General features: G+C 36.1%; 1 non-coding gene and 1 pseudogene across 1 annotated transcript; one reads left to right on the top strand and one right to left on the bottom strand.

Annotated features, from left to right (window-relative positions):
* The first annotated feature begins 7329 nt into the window (after window positions 1-7329).
* LOC138376994 (aldo-keto reductase family 1 member B1 pseudogene) lies at window positions 7330-8384 on the top strand (annotated as a pseudogene).
* Window positions 8385-16416: 8032 nt separating this feature from the next.
* LOC138377647 (U6 spliceosomal RNA) lies at window positions 16417-16523 on the bottom strand. Its single transcript, XR_011231814.1, has one exon. It is a non-coding gene; the product is annotated as a U6 spliceosomal RNA (small nuclear RNA).
* Between the last annotated feature and the right edge of the window lie 1477 nt (window positions 16524-18000).

The following is an 18000-nucleotide window of genomic DNA, read 5'->3' on the forward strand; positions in this document are numbered from 1 at the left end:
ATGTTGTGGCATGAATTAGTTTAATTCCTTGCTCCCACCCAAACTCCTAAGTTGATACATTAGACTTTAATAATAATTTGAAGGGGGAAGATAAAAAGGAGGAGGAGGAAGAGAAGAAGGAGAAGAGAAGGAGGAAGAAGAAAAAAGAATTGCCCCCTATATTAGTTGCCTGTTTACCAAGCATTACTTTACATGTATTATGAATATTATTACAATTTAGAAATTACCACATTTCCTTCTGTGCTTAATTTTTCTATATTTTAGTGATGAATAAACTGAGGCCAAGAGAGGTTACTGATTAGCCTTTGAAGTAATAAAACTGAAAAATATTAGCTCTCAGACTTGAACTCCACATCACCTCACGTGCGACTCTTTCTTATTGGAAAGCAGTCACAAGTGTAATAAAGTTGTTCTTTCTGGCCGGAGATATAACTAAATGCCCATTTGTTTCCCAAGAAATGTTGTATGTATATCATTTCAGCTATTTGTCATAAGAAGGGGAATACCCTAAGGAAAAGATAAATCTTTTTGGTGAAACTAAAACCCAAATTAAATTTGATTTCAAATCAAATTGTTTTATACCACCACATATTTTAATGCATAAGTTATGAGAAATCATGATCTCACAAAAAGCAATCATTTCTATATTCAGCAATTTTTTATCAGAGTGTAATATAGGGAAAGAAGTGGAGAGACTAATGCCTACCACAAATTGTTATCTCATACCTATTTTTGATATCCACTTGTGTATATTTTGTTTTAGGTCTCAGATATAAAGTATAGCATGAATTCTGTGACTAAGAGAGTTCTAGCCACTGCTAATATTTGAAAAATGTTGGTTCCAGTCCTTCCTCAAATAGGGGTTTATAAAAAATATATGTGCATCTCCCTTCTGTTCTGAGAATGGAATCCATTTTTTTCTTCTTCTGGTTTGTGTTCTCCTTGCCCTATTCCAAGAATCACTGATTTAATTAGCTATAATTACTGATAGGATTCTGTGAATGCCACAAACATGATGGCAGGACGAACTTCTGATAATTGTATAACCCCATTTACAAATGAGATTAAATAATGTGTCCAATGTTATACAGTTAATTATTGCCAGAGATAGGAAAGACCTCATCCTGATAATCTAACCTCCAACCTAATGTGATTTCCACTACATTGATGGTATTTATCCCATGGGAGAATAGTGGATATAATGGTCAACTTGTTAAGATAGTGATTAACATTCCATCTACTTCCCCAGTTGTTGGTGGCTGGGCAGAGAGTAGATTCCTTTTAATTCTTTTCACCCAGCTATTAGGATTGCAAAGAAGAGAATGGGATTATCCAAAACTAAATTTAAAATACTCAGGGAGGAAGGAACTTTTGACATCATTGAATACTAGAAATTGTGTCTCCTTCTCCCGCGTATAATGCTTGTTTCCTTGTAAGTAGAAGCAGAAACTCGTAGGCCTGCAAATGGATCAAATGATTCCACATGGCCTGGTGGTGGAAATGTGCCCATTTTCAGACAGAGATGGTAATCTGAGAATAATAAAAAGAGTTTCCTCAAGATGTATTTTAGAGTCTATCGAGATAGACTTTAAAATCAAGTTGAAGATATAGGAGATAATAGATCAAAACAAATCACTTGTAGGTGATGGAGAAACTGGGCCTTCTATTACTCATTAGATACTCAATGGAAAATGTGTTAATCCGAAAAGGAGTGGTGATTGAAATGTTAAAAAAAAAAAAGTTGTAGTGGCAAATTCTAGTGGTAATATCCAAGAAAGGGTGCTTTAGCTGACAAAGTGCTTGACTGCCTGTCCCTAAGCAAAAGAATCCTGGTTGTAAAATGGATGTATCAGAGTGTCATAAACCAGAGTATTCAAGTTTACTTCTTCCAGCTGTCCCTGTTGTAAGTCAAAGATCACCAATCACCCTTCAGTGTATGATTTGGTTTCCTGTATGGATCTACTCACAGCGAGAAAATGCGAAAATCATGTGATGAAATGTCTCACTTAAAGTGAGTTAATCAGCATTCTGGTTTTTATAAAGAAGTCTGATTATCGTGTTCATGGGAATTGGTCTCTGGGACATTGATGCATAGTGTTTTAAAACAATTAGATTGCACATTCTGCAAAGCTGACCATTAGGTCTTTTATCATATGAAATTCACTAAGGTAATAAATGGCCCCTGGGGGGCCTCTTGGGAGTCAAACTATAGGCCTGAGCCCCTGAAGTGACATCTCAATATTGTCCAGTGACTGAGAAAAAGCAGTTGTGTATGTTTTACTTTCCATGTTTATTCATTCAACAGACATTTATTGTGTGTTCTCTGTGTACCAAATATATAATTTCACTATATTTTTGAACCCTGTTCCAATGCTTTATAACCTGGCAGTATTTTAACCTACTTGCATTCTTTCATACTTCACATACTTTGCATTTTTTTTATTGATGCAACAATTGGTTTTATCTGACTCGCCGATATTGTCTATACATTTGGGTAGTTCTTTGCATAAAAATAAATACATTCTTGTTGCATTTGATAATATTAGAATCAGTAAGCTTTTATTTTCTTAAATTTTCATATTTACATATGTAACTGAGCCTACTCTTCAATATATTGTTTTACTGCCATGCTTGTGAGCTGTGTAGTATTAGGCATTTTTACTGCATTGAAATAGATAGCATTCATTCAATTATTTTATTTTTGTAAACCAAAGGAAATATTAAAAAATGATTGATTTTCATGATGCTCAGGTTGAAAGCTCAAAATAATAAAAGTGTAATCAAAATCAAAATTATGCCATATCATTTTGTATGATAGTGATCACTGTATTATCCCTAAATATATCACTTGGCCTTTAGCTTTGAAATAAACAACCTGGCTAGATATGGAAGGGATGAATCTGACTAAATGATATCTACCAACACAAGCTTCTCATCCTTTGACACTCTTCATTCATTGTTTCTGAAATAAGTATTACAGACTTATGGAATAAGATTGAATGGTAAAGTAGTTCATCACACTCAACAATCTTCAAAACATTGCACAACTGATGTTTGAATATAATAGAATTAAAGTTGTATACCGGACAGTGAATGGGCTCAGATAGAAGAGCTCTTTCCTAATAGCACCCAGCTGTGTGATAAGAAGTACTTCAATTGAAACTGAGTTAAACATTAAACATGTAATTATCTGTTTTGGATTCTTCAATGATATTAATTTTATGAGGTCGTTCTTTCGTATTTCCTATAGATTACTCTTTGAGAGTGATTTCTCAAAACCAACAAATGCATTAATCCTTAATCATGGATAATTTTGTAAAGGGAACACTAGTAATCACTCAGAAACCATCGTCTCTAATAACTTATGGCCCAAATATTTATTTTAAACTTTATAAACCACATAAACAGTGAAAAAGTTTCATCCTAATGTTTATTTATTGTATAGAAATAAGATCCCTGATATTTTTGACTCAAATATTTGTAGCTTTCTGTAACAACCGTTTTTATTTTTATAACATTAATTTAATATGATTATATTGCAATGAACTTAGAACTTAGCTATTTCATCATTAAACCAATTAGTTTGTTATTTAAATAAATTGGGCCTGCTTAGCATAACCTCTGAGTTGGCAGGATGGAGATTCAAACATCCACCAGTCTTGCCTCCCAGTTTTCTGCTCTGCTTCCTTGACACCTTAGAAAGGCAATTAGAAGCTTTGGCTCTGGAGTTCAGAACACCTGGGTTTGTTTTCTGGTGCTACACATACACTCACTCCTTTTCTGACTATCAGCAAGTTTTTTGTCCTCTTCAGCCTCTGTTTTTTCTTCTGTAAAATAAAGACAATGATAGTATCACAATTCACATCATAGCTGTCAGGATTTAATGAGAAGACTGGGTAGTATATTTAAGACAACTGTTGGCACATGTTAGGTTTCTTGATAAATGCAAACTTGTTACCTATTATTTACCATTGTTTTCTGAAACGTTTGGGGGTTCAATAGACTCAACAAAATAGGTAAAAGCAACAAATTGGGATAAAAATGAAATATAGAAAATAAGAAAATTTCATAAGACATCTGAGAAAAACTGATTACCATAATTGGACAATTAACTGGTCTTTAAGTTTCTTGGTTGTCAAAGCAATGTTCTGATTTTTTAAAAAATGTAAATAAATTATAGATAAAGATTGCAGTCTAGAATAACCTTTGTACAAAGTATTTTTTAAAATTTTATTTTGGTTAGCAATATTATATAATCTGGGCTAATTGCTGAGATATGATTGCAGTCACCACTTGATACCTCTTGATACTATACACAGCAAACTCATGAATTCTTTAGATGTTTCCTGAACAAAACATTTTGGTGTCCATGTCTGTACTAAATATTGGGTCATCAGTGTTTTTACTTTTTAATTTTTCATGCTGTATAATAGAAAGTCATTTTTACTGAACACTTTATATATGTTGTAGTTGGACTTGTTATAACAATAGTAGATACATTTTATGTTTTAGAGAAAATACATGTAGATATTAATTGTTCTTTGACTTTTTGAGTGAAATCATTTCAGTGATATTTACAATGGGGGCAATAGATTTGCTAATTATCACTCACATTCTGGTATCACATTCAACATCTTCTAAATCTCCACTAATTAATTAATTTATTTATTTAGCACTCATACTGTTTATTTATCTCTGAGTATCTCTTGAGAAGCTCCTAAAGGAAATTAGAATTCATTCAACTTAACAGTGCATTCAAATTTAACAATAAGTACTTCCAACCCTAACATTTCAACTAAACTTATGTTTTTACATGTTCTGTAGACCAGAAATAAATTAAGATCTTTATGTTTAAAACCAAAAGGAAATTGTTATTTTTTATTTATTTATTTATTTATTTTTTTATTTCATCTTATTGTTATGGGGGATACAGAATTGCAGGTTACATACGTTGCCGAAATTTACATTTCAATTGTTTTTAAAATGTATTTATTTTAAACTATTTACTACTTAAAATTTGGGGTACTTTTTAAAACAACAATTTACTCAGTACACTAAGTTGTTTTTACTGGTGGTGAATTGCGTTTACATAGACCTAATTCCATTTGCTTGCTCTCTCTAAACTTAGTGGAACTTTTCAGAAGGTCAGGTTAAGTGTTTTGAAACTTCCCCCTCTAGTCATAGGGAAGGAGAACTTATCTTCTCCCTCACTTTTTAGCCTGAAGTTCTTTCTGTAGTGTTTATTTTTCTGCTTAATTAAGTCTATTTAAAACAAGTAATTAATATTTTTAAAATATACTAGTTTTTGGTTGACCTTTAAATCTTCTGTTTCATTTAAAAAGATGCAAATGGCTGTCCCCTCTGTTCATCTCATAGCTCCAGATATGAAGTAGTGGTGAATCTGGCCTTAAAATCTACAAAATGCATTGTATGAATGAGTAGGAGATGAAGTAAAAATTACTTAAAATAGATATTATACTTTATTTTGTCAATTTCTTCTTTAAGGATTTCCTTATATATTGTTTAAAATACATATTCTTCCTGGGATCTTTTTTGAAATTTAAAGTGCTTTCCATGGCCTGTAATTCTCACCATTAATCTTACACTTGACTACTACTCTAACTTTGTTTTCTTCCTTTCTTTCTTTCTTTCCGTGTGCTTCAGTTACACTGACATCCTTGCCACTCCTCTGACATGCTTTTCCTCACAGAGCCTTCTCTTCTTCCTCTTCTAGAATCTTCTCAGATAGTAGCACCACTTGCTTCAGCATTTCTTCCAGATGTCTGCTCAAATGCCATCTCTGAGGAGAAGGCTTCCCTGACTACTTTATTGAAAGTGCACTTCTTTTGATTCTCCTTTACCTTGCTTTTTAAATTTTTCTTTGCAGTATTTATCATTACTTGAAATTTCATTATTTATTTGTTTATCTGTTATGGAATATACATACCAAGTGGTGTGAATTTTATCTATTGTGTACTCCAATGTATTGCCAGGATTTACGAGAGTGCCTGGTGGACATTGGATACATATTATCAAATTAATAAATGAATTAATCCCTTTATAGAGCCTCATTTGTCTTATCAGGTGTAGAAAAAACAGATTTTAAATCCAGTAAATCTCCTGAGTATGGTATACATCTTCCAATGTACTTAAAATATTACTATTTTAAAACTGCATACCTCTTTACAAAAATTAATGTCATTATAACTAGGTATTTAATAACAACAGTGTTATTATTCAGAAGTGGAAGTTGACATCATACTTTTATTCACTATTGAAATGCAAGTGTAAAAAGAAACCAAACAACCTCATAGCTGTAAGAAATATCAAGAGACTCTCAGAATTTGGAAGAACCCTGCTAAATGAGTTTCTTTTCTTTTTATTATGTGTTTGAAGTAAATGTATAGAGGTACATTCTCAATCTCAATTAAGTGTTTTACTCTCAAATTTAATCACATTATCAACTTTTTATCTGCAATAGGCACTTATGTTTTCACTCTTATTGCTTCGTTATATTTTTCTTTTCTTTTTAAAATTGTGTTCTACTCTTATAGCCAAGTTCTAACTAGTTGCAAATCTTATGCAAATTTTATTTAAATCCTTTGTGCTCCTGTAAGAATAAGCAATGCCTGCCTTGACCATGTGTCTGTGTGTCTCAGTATACATGATACACACATTAATAAAAAGCTGAGGAGTAATTTTTTAGAGTCTAAAATGTATTTAGCATGATGAATGCCTGTAAACCTGCCTATGAATCAGATGGCAGCATAATCTTAATATTGGCAAAAGTGAAAAGCAAAGTTATGGTTTTATGCTAATACTCTGTGTTTGATGGCTGTTCAAGGAAATAATGATAGAGAGATTAATCTGAAGAGAGCAGAAACCAGTTCCTTTCAATAAATAATTCTGAACACAAAAGTTTTTCCTTTTTATTGGTTAAAAAAAATGGCAAAATCCTTCAAAAGTGAGGAAAGAAAACTTTTTATTTCAAAATTTTATCTGAAACAATAAATGAGTAGTGGCACATAAAAGTGGGAATTTGTCTCCTTTAGAAAGTTTTTAATTCATTCTTTGTAGGATACTGTAAAATATAAAATGTTTAAAGCAGATAATATAGATCATTTGATTTCATATGTAATAATTTATTACAGATACTAGAACACATATTTTAATCTTGGCCTAATCTTGATACCACAAAGCAGAAAATATTGCATGTTGACTACTTTCATGTATCCAATTACACAAGCTTTTTTGGGGAGAGGTAGGGAACTAGACAAAAACTTCCTAATTCTCACAATTCTGGGAAGGGGTCTATGAAGCTCAACACCTATGACCAGCCACATCGTGGTCAACACTGTCACCAGGATGCCCATGGTGGGGCTGGGCACCTGGAAGTCCTCTGTGGGCCAGATGACCGAGACGGTGAAGGTAGCAATCGATGTTGGATACCACAACATTGACTGTGCCCATGTGTACCAGAATGAGCATGAGGTGTGGTTGGCCATCCATCAGAAGCTCAGGGAGTGGGTGGTGACATGGAGGGAGCTCTTCATCATTAGCAAGGTGTAGTGAACATACCATAAGAAGGGCCTGCTGAAAGCAGCCTGCAAGAATATGCTCAGGACCTGCAGCTGGACTACCTGGACCTCTACCTTATTCACTGGCAGACAGGCTTTAAGGCTGGGAAGGAATTTTTCCCAATGCACAAAGCAGGCAACATGATTCCCAGTGACACAGATATTTTGGATACATGGACTGACATGGAAGAGCAGGTGGATGAAGGGCTGGTGGCAGCTACTGGCATCTCCAATTTCAACCATTTCCAGATCACGAGGATCTTAAACAAATATGGCTTAAAGTATAAGCCAGCGGTTAACCAGATCAAGTGCCACCTGTACCTAACTCAGGAGAAGTTAGTCTAGTACTGCCTGTCAAAAGGCATCTGCCTACTGCCTACAGCTCCTTGGCTTTCTCGACAGGCCCTGGGCCAAGGCCAAGGACCCATCCCTCCTGGAAGATCCCAGGATCAAGGTGATTGCAACCAAGCACAATAAAACTCCAGCCCAGGTTCTGATCTTGTTCCCCACGCAGAGGAACTTAGTGGTGATCCCCAAGTCTGTAACACCTGAACACATTGCTGAGAACTTTAAAGTTTTGACTTTGAACTGAGCAGCCATGATGTGATCACCTTACTCAGCTACAAAAGAAATTTGAGGGTCTGTGCCTTGCTAAGCAGTGCCTCCCACAAGAATTACCCCTTCAATGAGGAATTTTGTAGCTGTGGATGCCTGCTTTTTCCAGTTGACCTACACCTGTTTTTCCTGCTTCATCTTCCTTACAAATGTAGTATGGCCTCAGCCGTGGGGTGGCAACCTGCAGACTGACCACTGAGGGTTTGTCTGGCTTTATGTTGGTTCTGAAGAGCAGTATCAGTAGAGTAGAAGGCTATTCCAGTTTTCTTTGCCCCTTTGCCCAGCTGGGGAAAATAAAATCTGAATACCCTTTTCTGACCAAGGAGAAGCAAAGTCTACAAAATTAAAATAGTGCCACCGACAGTTGAGTTTTGACTCTTGGAACTGTAATCCTAAAAGTCAGGCTTGTCTTTGCCTCAAATAAAAAGTACTTTTCTGGAAAAAACAAAACAAAACAAACTAACAAACAAAAAAAAATATTTCTAATTGAAAGAGTAAGTGCTAAATAGTCTTATTAAGAAAAGATAATACAATATTGAGAAATGACCCATAGAATAAATGGAATAGTCTTGTACATTTCTATTAGATATTATTTAATTGAACATTGTATGGTTATCAGAAGTTCTAATGCTCATGCTTTTATGTTGTGTGATATTGGGCACCAATATTAAGAGATCCAAGATTTAATTTCATACTTTTTAATAAAAAATCTTTAGAGATCCCTTCCTCAAATTCTCAGCTAGCTTTAGTCTTTTAAGAAAAAGACTGAAAGTAGAGCCACTTTGTAATTTAGATCATACAGGTTCATTTTCTATACTTTTCCTCACTTTTTGGCCTTCTTCCTAGATACGCCACTCCACAGAGCTCTGCTCTCTACTGGAGAACTAATAGAAGGATATCTGTTAAGATGCTAATAATCATGCATAACCTAGTCAGGTGCATTTTAAAATATCTTGTTAGAGGGCCAGGCACAGTGGCTCACACCTGTAATCCTAGCATTCTGGGAGGCCGAGTCCGGAGGATCTCTTGAGATCAGGAGTTCGAGACCAGCTTGAGCAAGAGTGAAACCCCATCTTTATTAAAAATAGAAGAACTAGCTGGGCATGGTGGTGCATGCATGTAGTCCCGGCTACTTGGGAGGCTGAGGCAGGACTATCACTAGAGCCCAGGAGTTTGAAGTTGCTGTGAGGTAGGCTGACACCACAGCACTCTATCTAGCCCGGGCAACAGAGCAAAACTCTTGTCTCAAAAAAAAAAAAAAAAAAATCTTGTTAGATAATACTTTGACACAGTGGACTTCAAACTAAATCACTGAAGTTATAGTAAGACATCCCACACAGTACATAATTATTGATAGTATTAGCAGATTGATCATTGAAAGTAATTTTTGATGAAAAGTCATTATAATAAGCATACAGTTCACAAAGTGTTCACAATAATTGAATGGCAGTGCTACAAGAACATGTCTACATTTTCAACTACTTGTTTCTGTGAACTATGTTCCTTGGCACCTATATCTGCATAAATAAACAACAGTATATAAACTTTAGACATAGAAGTGTCACATATAAGAAGACCCCATACTTTCTCCTCAGGTACACATTAAAGGTGTTAATACAAACAAACAAAAGCTGGTACACATTCAAGCATGTGGGTACTGTTTGTGTTTGTTTTGTTTGTCTATTTTTGGAAAGAATGCAAACTATTCCTCTTGGAGACCAGCTTTCAATTCTTAAAAGAGTTTGAAATCAGCTCATACAATCCCAGGTTTAATCTCTTCATGGAAATTATATAACTTCCCTAGACACAAATTCTGTTTAAATACGTCATAAATATGTTTAAGACTTTCACTTAGACATACAGTTTTTTTATCAAAATGTTTACATTTACTTTTAAAAATATTAAATCAGTTTTCTAAATTTGGGAAAATTAATAAAAAATGTACAAAAACCCCAAATCATCTGCTGTCTCATTAGCAAGATATAAACATTGCTAGCATTCAGATGTATTTCTTTGTATTCTTTTTGTTGTTGTTATTCACAAAATATTAGTGAATTTTTAGAAAATTTGGAAGTATGGGCTGAATAAACCTGAAAACATTTTCAGGTTTTTTATTTAAAATTAAATCATTAACTTGTTCATGTATTACTAAAAATACTTTAAATGCATGACTTTAATGACCACAAAATATACTGTTAAAAGTAAACCAAAATGTATTTCAGTATTTTGTGACTAATAATGCTATACTGATAATCTTTTATAAAAGTTATTGCCTAAGTATCTATTACTTTCCTAGAACTTATTTGAAATAGTTAGTGTCCCTGGGTTAAGAAGTTTGTAGAGATGGGAACCAAAGTGCCCATCTCACCACATTCTTGACATCATGTGTTATGATTTTTAAAATGTTTTCCACATTGATAGGTGAGAAATTTTAATTTGCCTTTATCTGCTTATTTAGAGGTTGAATAAGTTTTTTGGGCATATAAAATTTTTTCTTCCATAAATTTTTGAGGAACATAACCATGATATTAAATGGGCTCTCCATTTTATTCTTTTTCCATGATAACTCCAATAATCAAAAATATAAAACTATCTTTTTATGATCATCTTAATGAACAAGATTCAAGGTCAGCCATTTCAGAACCTGCACAGAGAAACTGTTCTTTCTAAATGACCTTGTTTCAATGAGACTCCATTTCCATTACATAGGAGAGGACTAATAGCTCCTGTGTGGGTACATGGAGATTTAAGGGGCTAGTGTAACAGACATGAATTTTCATTTGCTCTGAAAAATAACATAAGGCTCTCCCAGCACTCTGCCAGATGCTTTTCATGTACCTCTAATTTTTCTCTTTCAAAAAAGTATAATAAGCCATTTATATAGAACCAGCAGGAAATATAGTTTTGATTTCAAAACACTGGAAAAATAAAAATGAAAACCTCATCATTTCTCTAAGTACAAAGGACCTTACTAGTCTGGGAAATTTATCATCCATAAACCACATATGAAAAATTTCAAAATACATTTGCGGTAGAAGCCAAAAATCTCCACACCTAAGAGCTGCTGATGTGGTATTATTTGTTGTTGGATTATTTTTAGTTCTGCTAGCTGAGATGAAGCATTTTCACATTATTTGCATTCCCCTTTTTTGTAATAATTAGCAATTCTGTTTCACAGTCAGCACTACAGCCTATTTCATGGTATCAACATTAATTTACAACAAAGGTTAGGCTATAATTCAGATAGTGAAACAGTATTGTAAACTCTGTTTAGCAAAAAAGGTCTTTTAAAAGTCATTTTAGTAAAATTTTAACTACAATATTTGAGGTTTGATATTCTTTTTTATTCATTTATTTTTTTTTTTGAAACAGGATCTTTAGAGTGCAATGATGTCATCATCATAGCTCACTGTAGTCTCCAACTCCCAAGCTTAAGTGATCCTCCTGCCTCAGCCTCCCAAGTAGCTGGGACTACAGGTGCATGCCACCGTGCCCAGCTAGGTTTTCTATTTTTTTGTAGAGATGGGGGTCTTACTGTGTCGTTCAGGCTTGTATTGAACTCCCGGCCTCAAGTGATCCTCCTGCCTTGGCTTCTGAAAGTGCTAGGGTTACAAGCATGAGCCACTATGCCTAACCTCTATATTCATTTTTTGACTGAAATGCTGAAATCATCATTCAGAAATTTACAGCAGTTTCTTAAGTCAGTATGGAATCATTTTACAGATACATTGCATTTTATTTATCTGATAAAGAGTAACTGAATTTTAACCCAGACTTACACGGCAAGGTTAAATATTACTAGAGAAAAACATTTTTGGTATTGAGTGTTCTAGGCCATCTGGTGAACAAAGATGGTAGGCAAAGTTAAATCACAGGAAGCTCTTTGTAACAGGCAGATTATCCATTATAACTTGAGAGAAAACATCCTAAGGGAATGAGAGTAGTCTTAATTTGATAAAAAGTGGAGCTTTAACATGTCAAAGGTAAAAATAAGTGTCCTGGAAAAAGTGATTTCAAATAACCAAGAAAAAAATCTTGTAGAGCTTTGATAACTGTAAACTCCCTTCTTCTACAAACATGTATACATATTCTCATACAAGTTCTCAAGAGTGGAAGTATTTCTGACTCTGTACACCGCAAAACAGAATTCAATTCATACTTAGCCAGTGAATCAGTTCAATTGATAATGACATGAATTTGCAGAAAGAGTAGATGGATGTGAGGATGAAATGAGTTAGCACACGTAAGATCATAACAGTGCCTGATCATTATCAGCGCTAAGATATATCAGTATCAATCACCATGTTGTCATTACAAAGAAATATTTTATTATAGATTATTAAAATAAGATATGAAGTATCTCATCTCAATTTTAACTTCTAAGTAATTTTTTAAAATTTCAAAATATTAGGAGTGTACAAATGGTTTTCTTACATAGTTTTATAATGCTTAAGTCAGGGTCATTAGTGTGCCCATTACCTGAATAGTGTTCATTGTACCTAATAGGTAGGTTTTTACCCCTCCTCCCTTTCTTAATTTTCAATGACCTTTATGTCTCTCTATGCACATATGTGCCCATTTGTGAGTTCCAAATTATTAGAGAGAACATGTGGTATTTGTTTTTCCATTGTTGAGATACTTCACTTAGGACAATGCTCTCTAGTTCTACCCAAGTTGCTGTAAAAGACATTAATTCATTTCTTTTTATGGCTGAGTAGTACTCCCTGGTGGGTGTGGGGGGAGGTGTGTGTGTGTGTATACACACACGACATTTTGTTAATCCACTTATGAATTGATGGGCATTTAGAAGACTGAACATCAGGCCCCAAACCCTTCTGGATTGTAAAGTCTCTGCTGAGAAGTCTGTAGTTAATGCCTGATGGGTTTTCCTTTGTGGATTAGTTATTGCTTTCCTCTTGCTACTTGTAGAATTTTCTCCATCCTTTTCACTTTGGCCAAGGTGATGACTATGGGTCTTAGAGATGGCCTATTTGCTAAGAATTTACCCAGTGTTCAATGACCATCTTGTATCTGAATGCCTGAATCTCTGGCAATACCAGGGAAATTCTCCTCAATAATTCCCTCAAATAGATTTTTCATGCTTTTTACTCTGTCTTCTTCTCCCTCAGGGATATCTATAATCCATGTATTAGTTTGCTTCACATAGTCTCGTATTTTTCTGAGTAAATGCTCGTTCTTCTTTATTCTCTTTTATGAATCTTTGAATAACCGATACAGCTTTAAAGCCTTGTCTTCAAGCTTTGAGGTTCTTTCTTCTGCTTGATTTAGCCTGTTGTTGAAGCTTTTCTTCTGTATTTTAAAATTCCCTACATGGCTCTTTTATTTCTTAAATGTCTATTATTATATCATTTCTTATGTTGTCTAGCTCTTTAGTGACTTTTTTTTAAATTGATGTCCTGAACCATTTTGGGGGATTCTTTTTGTTGATTTTCAACTTACTCTTCAATTCCATTCATTTTATTTGCCATTTATATTTTGAATTGCATTTTTGACATTTTAACAATTTCCTTATGGTTAGGGTCCATTAATATAGATGCATTGTGATCCCTTGGGGGTGTCGAACTGTTTTGTTTTTTCGTGTTGCATGAATTCTTTTGCTGGTTTCTTCTCATCTGAATCCTCTTTTCTCAGCTCAGGGCACCTGTTCTCCTTTGCTGGGAACTCTCCTACTTAGCGAGAAGAAAGGGATATCCTACACGGCACTTTTGTATCCTACCCTGGGATATTGACCAGGCAGGGGAGGGGAAAGAGCACTGATAACCTATAATGCAGCCATTCTGTTTTGTCCCATTCCCCTCTGATTGTCACAGTTCAAACCAGTGCTGGATGATCTTTGCATGGGGTAGTGGGTTGTTCCCCAGATCACTGTTGGAAGCTTGAGTTGGGGGCTGGGTGAGACCCTGTCCATGAAGGCTGCCATTGTGGGGGATTGCTCTGTCTGGTGTCTTCCTGTAGAAGTGACAGTGGCAGCTGGGTGAGGCTATCTAGGCAGTTGTCATGGGTGTCCATGCTGAGAGTGTTTGCTCGAACTGGGTCTGGGTGTAATGGTGGCCCAAGCCTAGAATGTCCCTGGTGGAACTTTGGACCTCAGGGCAGTTCCATGGACTCATTGGCAGTGGTAGAGACTCGGGGGTGTATTTTTGGCATCCAGGGGCAGTGCTAAAATCTCTGAGGTGGAGTCACAGGCCCAATAGGGGAGCACTGGAGCCACAGGGATGGAGCCACAGGGACAGAGCCTCAGTCTTGGGGGCAGTGCTGGAGCCTCAGGGGGGCAGAACTGCAATCTCAGGCAGCAGTGGAATCTCAGGGGCAGTGTCTTCAGGCCTGAGGGTAGCACTGGAGCCTCCAGGACAGAGTGGCTCTCCTGGGCAAAGCAGGAGCCTCAGAGCCAGAGCAGTAGCCTGAAGGCAGGGCAGGAGCTGTGTGGTCTGGGATGTGAAGTTAGATTGCAATGCCGAAACTGCAGAGGTAGAGCTGCGTAGGCTAAGCTACCTCCAGCAGCTCAGAAATGACAGAGGTGGTAGTGCTGGGGTTTCAGGAGGTGGAGCTGCGGGCTGCGGCCACTGGGTGTCCAGGATTCTACCCCCACCCAGGTCCCTCTGAGGCAGTCACTGCAAGGCTTCTCAGGTGGTGTCTGTGGCACCTGAGGCATCCTTTTCTGCTCAGATCCCATGCTGGGTAGGAGGGGCGCTCTAATCCTAGTCACAGAGCACAGCATAGGGGAGCATCCACTCTGCCCACTCCCTCCCTAACCAGGAGGGTGCGATACAAAGGTGGCTGTTGCAAAGCCACACCCCATGCAGACCTAGCTCTCTGTACCTGAGAGCTCAAAATAGATCAATTGCAATAACCCCGGATAGGTAGCAACCAGAACCCTGCTGTACCTGCTCTCCAGTGCAATTTCTCTGCACAGACTCCAGGCAGCTCCCCAAACAGTTCAGAGGTCTGTGGTCGTGGTGGGGTACCCCTCATAGCTCCTGCTGCAGTGCTTGCTGGGTCAGCATGGAACCCGAGGGCTCTTTCCTCCTGACCTGCCCCATGTGTGCATGCCTCTGCAAAGCTCCCCTTGATCTTACCAAATGAATCTCCACAGCACCTCCGCCTTCACTCTGAATGTCTCCCATCACTTCTCTGGTGTTTTACAATGTTTTTTCCAAAAAGAGCTGTCTGTAGGTAGACATCCACCTACAACTTTTGATCCCCTCCTTGAGAGCAGAGCGTGCGGGCTGCTTCTAGTCTGCCATCTTGCCAAGATATCTAATTTTTTTTTTTTTTTTTTTAATCTCTAGAATTTCTGGAGATACCTCTTTTAGACACTGGGAAAAAGTCCATAAAGTTGCTGGCTCCAGCAGATCAAGATCCTTTGTGCCCTTTCCAGGCAAAGCAACTGGTTGCACCAGGGTACCCAGAGTATTATTATTTAGGTTATTGGCCCTCTTCCAGTTTCTCTTTGGCTTAAAAGCATTCATGAGGTTAAAGGGGCAATTTCACAGGGGGGACACAGCTGAGGTATCTGGCAGTAAGCTAACCAGTATGTTTAAATTGGAATCATCTAACTCTTATTATATTGGAGTCATTTCCTAAGCAAAAAATTTAACCAGGCAAGCTGAAATACTTATTCTCAAATGATGTGACTATAGAATAATTTGTTCAATATGTTGAGCTATAGAAACTCTTTTGTGAACAGAGATCATGCTGTAAAAATACTTTGTGTATTCGCTAGTTTCTAAAATCATGCTATGTATGTAGGGCTTAGCAAATATTTAATTGATGATTGATTATTTACTATTCGGGGATTTAAAATCATTAACACAGATCCAGACACAGAAGTTCTCTCTGAAACTCGAGTTTTAAGGATCGTAGCTTCATCTTAATTATGAATAACTTACTTGTTATACATTCAGATCAGAAGCTTTCCGGTGGAACCTTTCCTTCATCCATTATTTTCTCAGGTACTGTCCTGTATAAACTCTTTTCTAGTACCTATTATTCTGTCTTACCATTATTTTTTACTATATCTTCTCTACTTTTTGAGTTGAGATCATATCTTTCTCTTATATTTCACTGAGCTTCCTTAAAATCCATACTTGAAATTCTTTATCTTTCATTTTGATGTTTGTTTTGGTTGGTATCCATTGGTAAAGAGCTCTTGTTTCCTTTGGGAGTGTCCTTTCTCTCTGATTTTTCATATTCCCAGAGTTCTAAAAATATGGAACACTTCATGAATTTGTGTGTCATCCTTGCACAGGGGCCATGCTAATCTTCTCTGTATCGTTCCAATTGTACTGTATGTGCTGCTGAAACGAGCACAAGAGATTATATCTTCTTCATATTTACACCTCTCCCTTGTCTTCCAAGACATGCAACAAAAATCAGATGGGATAAATACATTTTCTTAGAGACTTTCTGGATGATGGAACCTTTGCCCCCAGACAAAAGGACAGCAATATCATAAATTAATAGTGATCTGTTAAGCTTACTATCCTAATGGTCATATGTGATTTGTTTATAACAGTATGTGGACACTGGGAGACAGTATGTTCCTGAAAGTAGCAATCAGCACCTCACAGCCCTCCTAGGACACAAACAGGCCCGTGGTTATAGTGGTCCGTGTGCAAAGGGGACAAGAACATAGTCAATCAGATGAACAAGAAGAATGCAGGAGACCTAAAAAGAAAACCAGAAATTGGAATTATGATGTGGCTGTTCTGGGCCTCTGTGCCTTGCTTCCATTCCAACTCACGTGAAGCCTGAGCATGCTTTCTCCCCTTGGGTTCCATGATGAGATTCTCTTTATCCTTAAAAGACAGATACCACCCTACACCCTTTGAATGGAATTTCCTTTTTCTTTAACCCAAAAAGACCCTGGCTAAAACAAACTCATTCTTTTCAAAAACTCTTTCAATCTTGTTACATTACATATCAAACTATTAAGTGCCTTATATTATACAGCTTCAGTAACAATTGGAAGGTTGTTTTTTACTTCATTTTTATGTCTGATGATAGATATCTGGGTTCAATTGGAATGATCTGTATAGTTCTTTGGTAAGCAGTCTTTTGTTAATAAACTTCTGAATTTTTGATTGTTAAAGCTTTGTTTTAAGGCAAACCCTTGCTTTCACCTTCAATTGATCAACATCGATTTTTATTTTCATAGAATTACTTTAGGAATACATTATTTGTTTTATATTTTCTCTGAACTTCAAGTTCAGAAGGCTGGTTAATTTTTAGTACTATTATAATCTGCATTTTACCCAATTTCGGTACTCAAGGTCTCTACTTATTTTCCTAAGAAATTTTCACTTAATATTTGAAATATTGGACATCATCTATCTGAACTTATTTCTCCCAACATTTAAATAGATTACTTCCTCTTGGTGGCTTATTCTCATGCCATATATGTAGTTTTTATCCTTGAATTGGAGGCTGATATACCTCTGCACAGCCTGTGAAGTATTTAGTATATCTGAATTATTATTTAGATTTTTTTACACAAGTCATTTACCTTTTCTACTAAGTTGACGTGAGTTATATCTTTGTGTGTTTTAGAAAGTTTCTCTTGATGTTTTATATATGAACAGTTCACACCCAATGGTGAAGGAGTTTTTGTGAGCCATTAAAAATTTTAATAGGAGGATGTCAAAATTAGAATTTCAATCTAGGCACCAAAAAGCAATAATTGCCAAAAAAAGGTTCCAAGTCAGTATTACAAAGGAAATCAAAATGATTTAGATCCAAGACTCTCAGAACTTCTCAGGCAAGAGCATTAAAAAAAAAAAGTATCAGA

This window comes from Eulemur rufifrons, chromosome 29, assembly GCF_041146395.1.
Source record: "Eulemur rufifrons isolate Redbay chromosome 29, OSU_ERuf_1, whole genome shotgun sequence".
Classification (NCBI taxonomy): domain Eukaryota; kingdom Metazoa; phylum Chordata; class Mammalia; order Primates; family Lemuridae; genus Eulemur; species Eulemur rufifrons.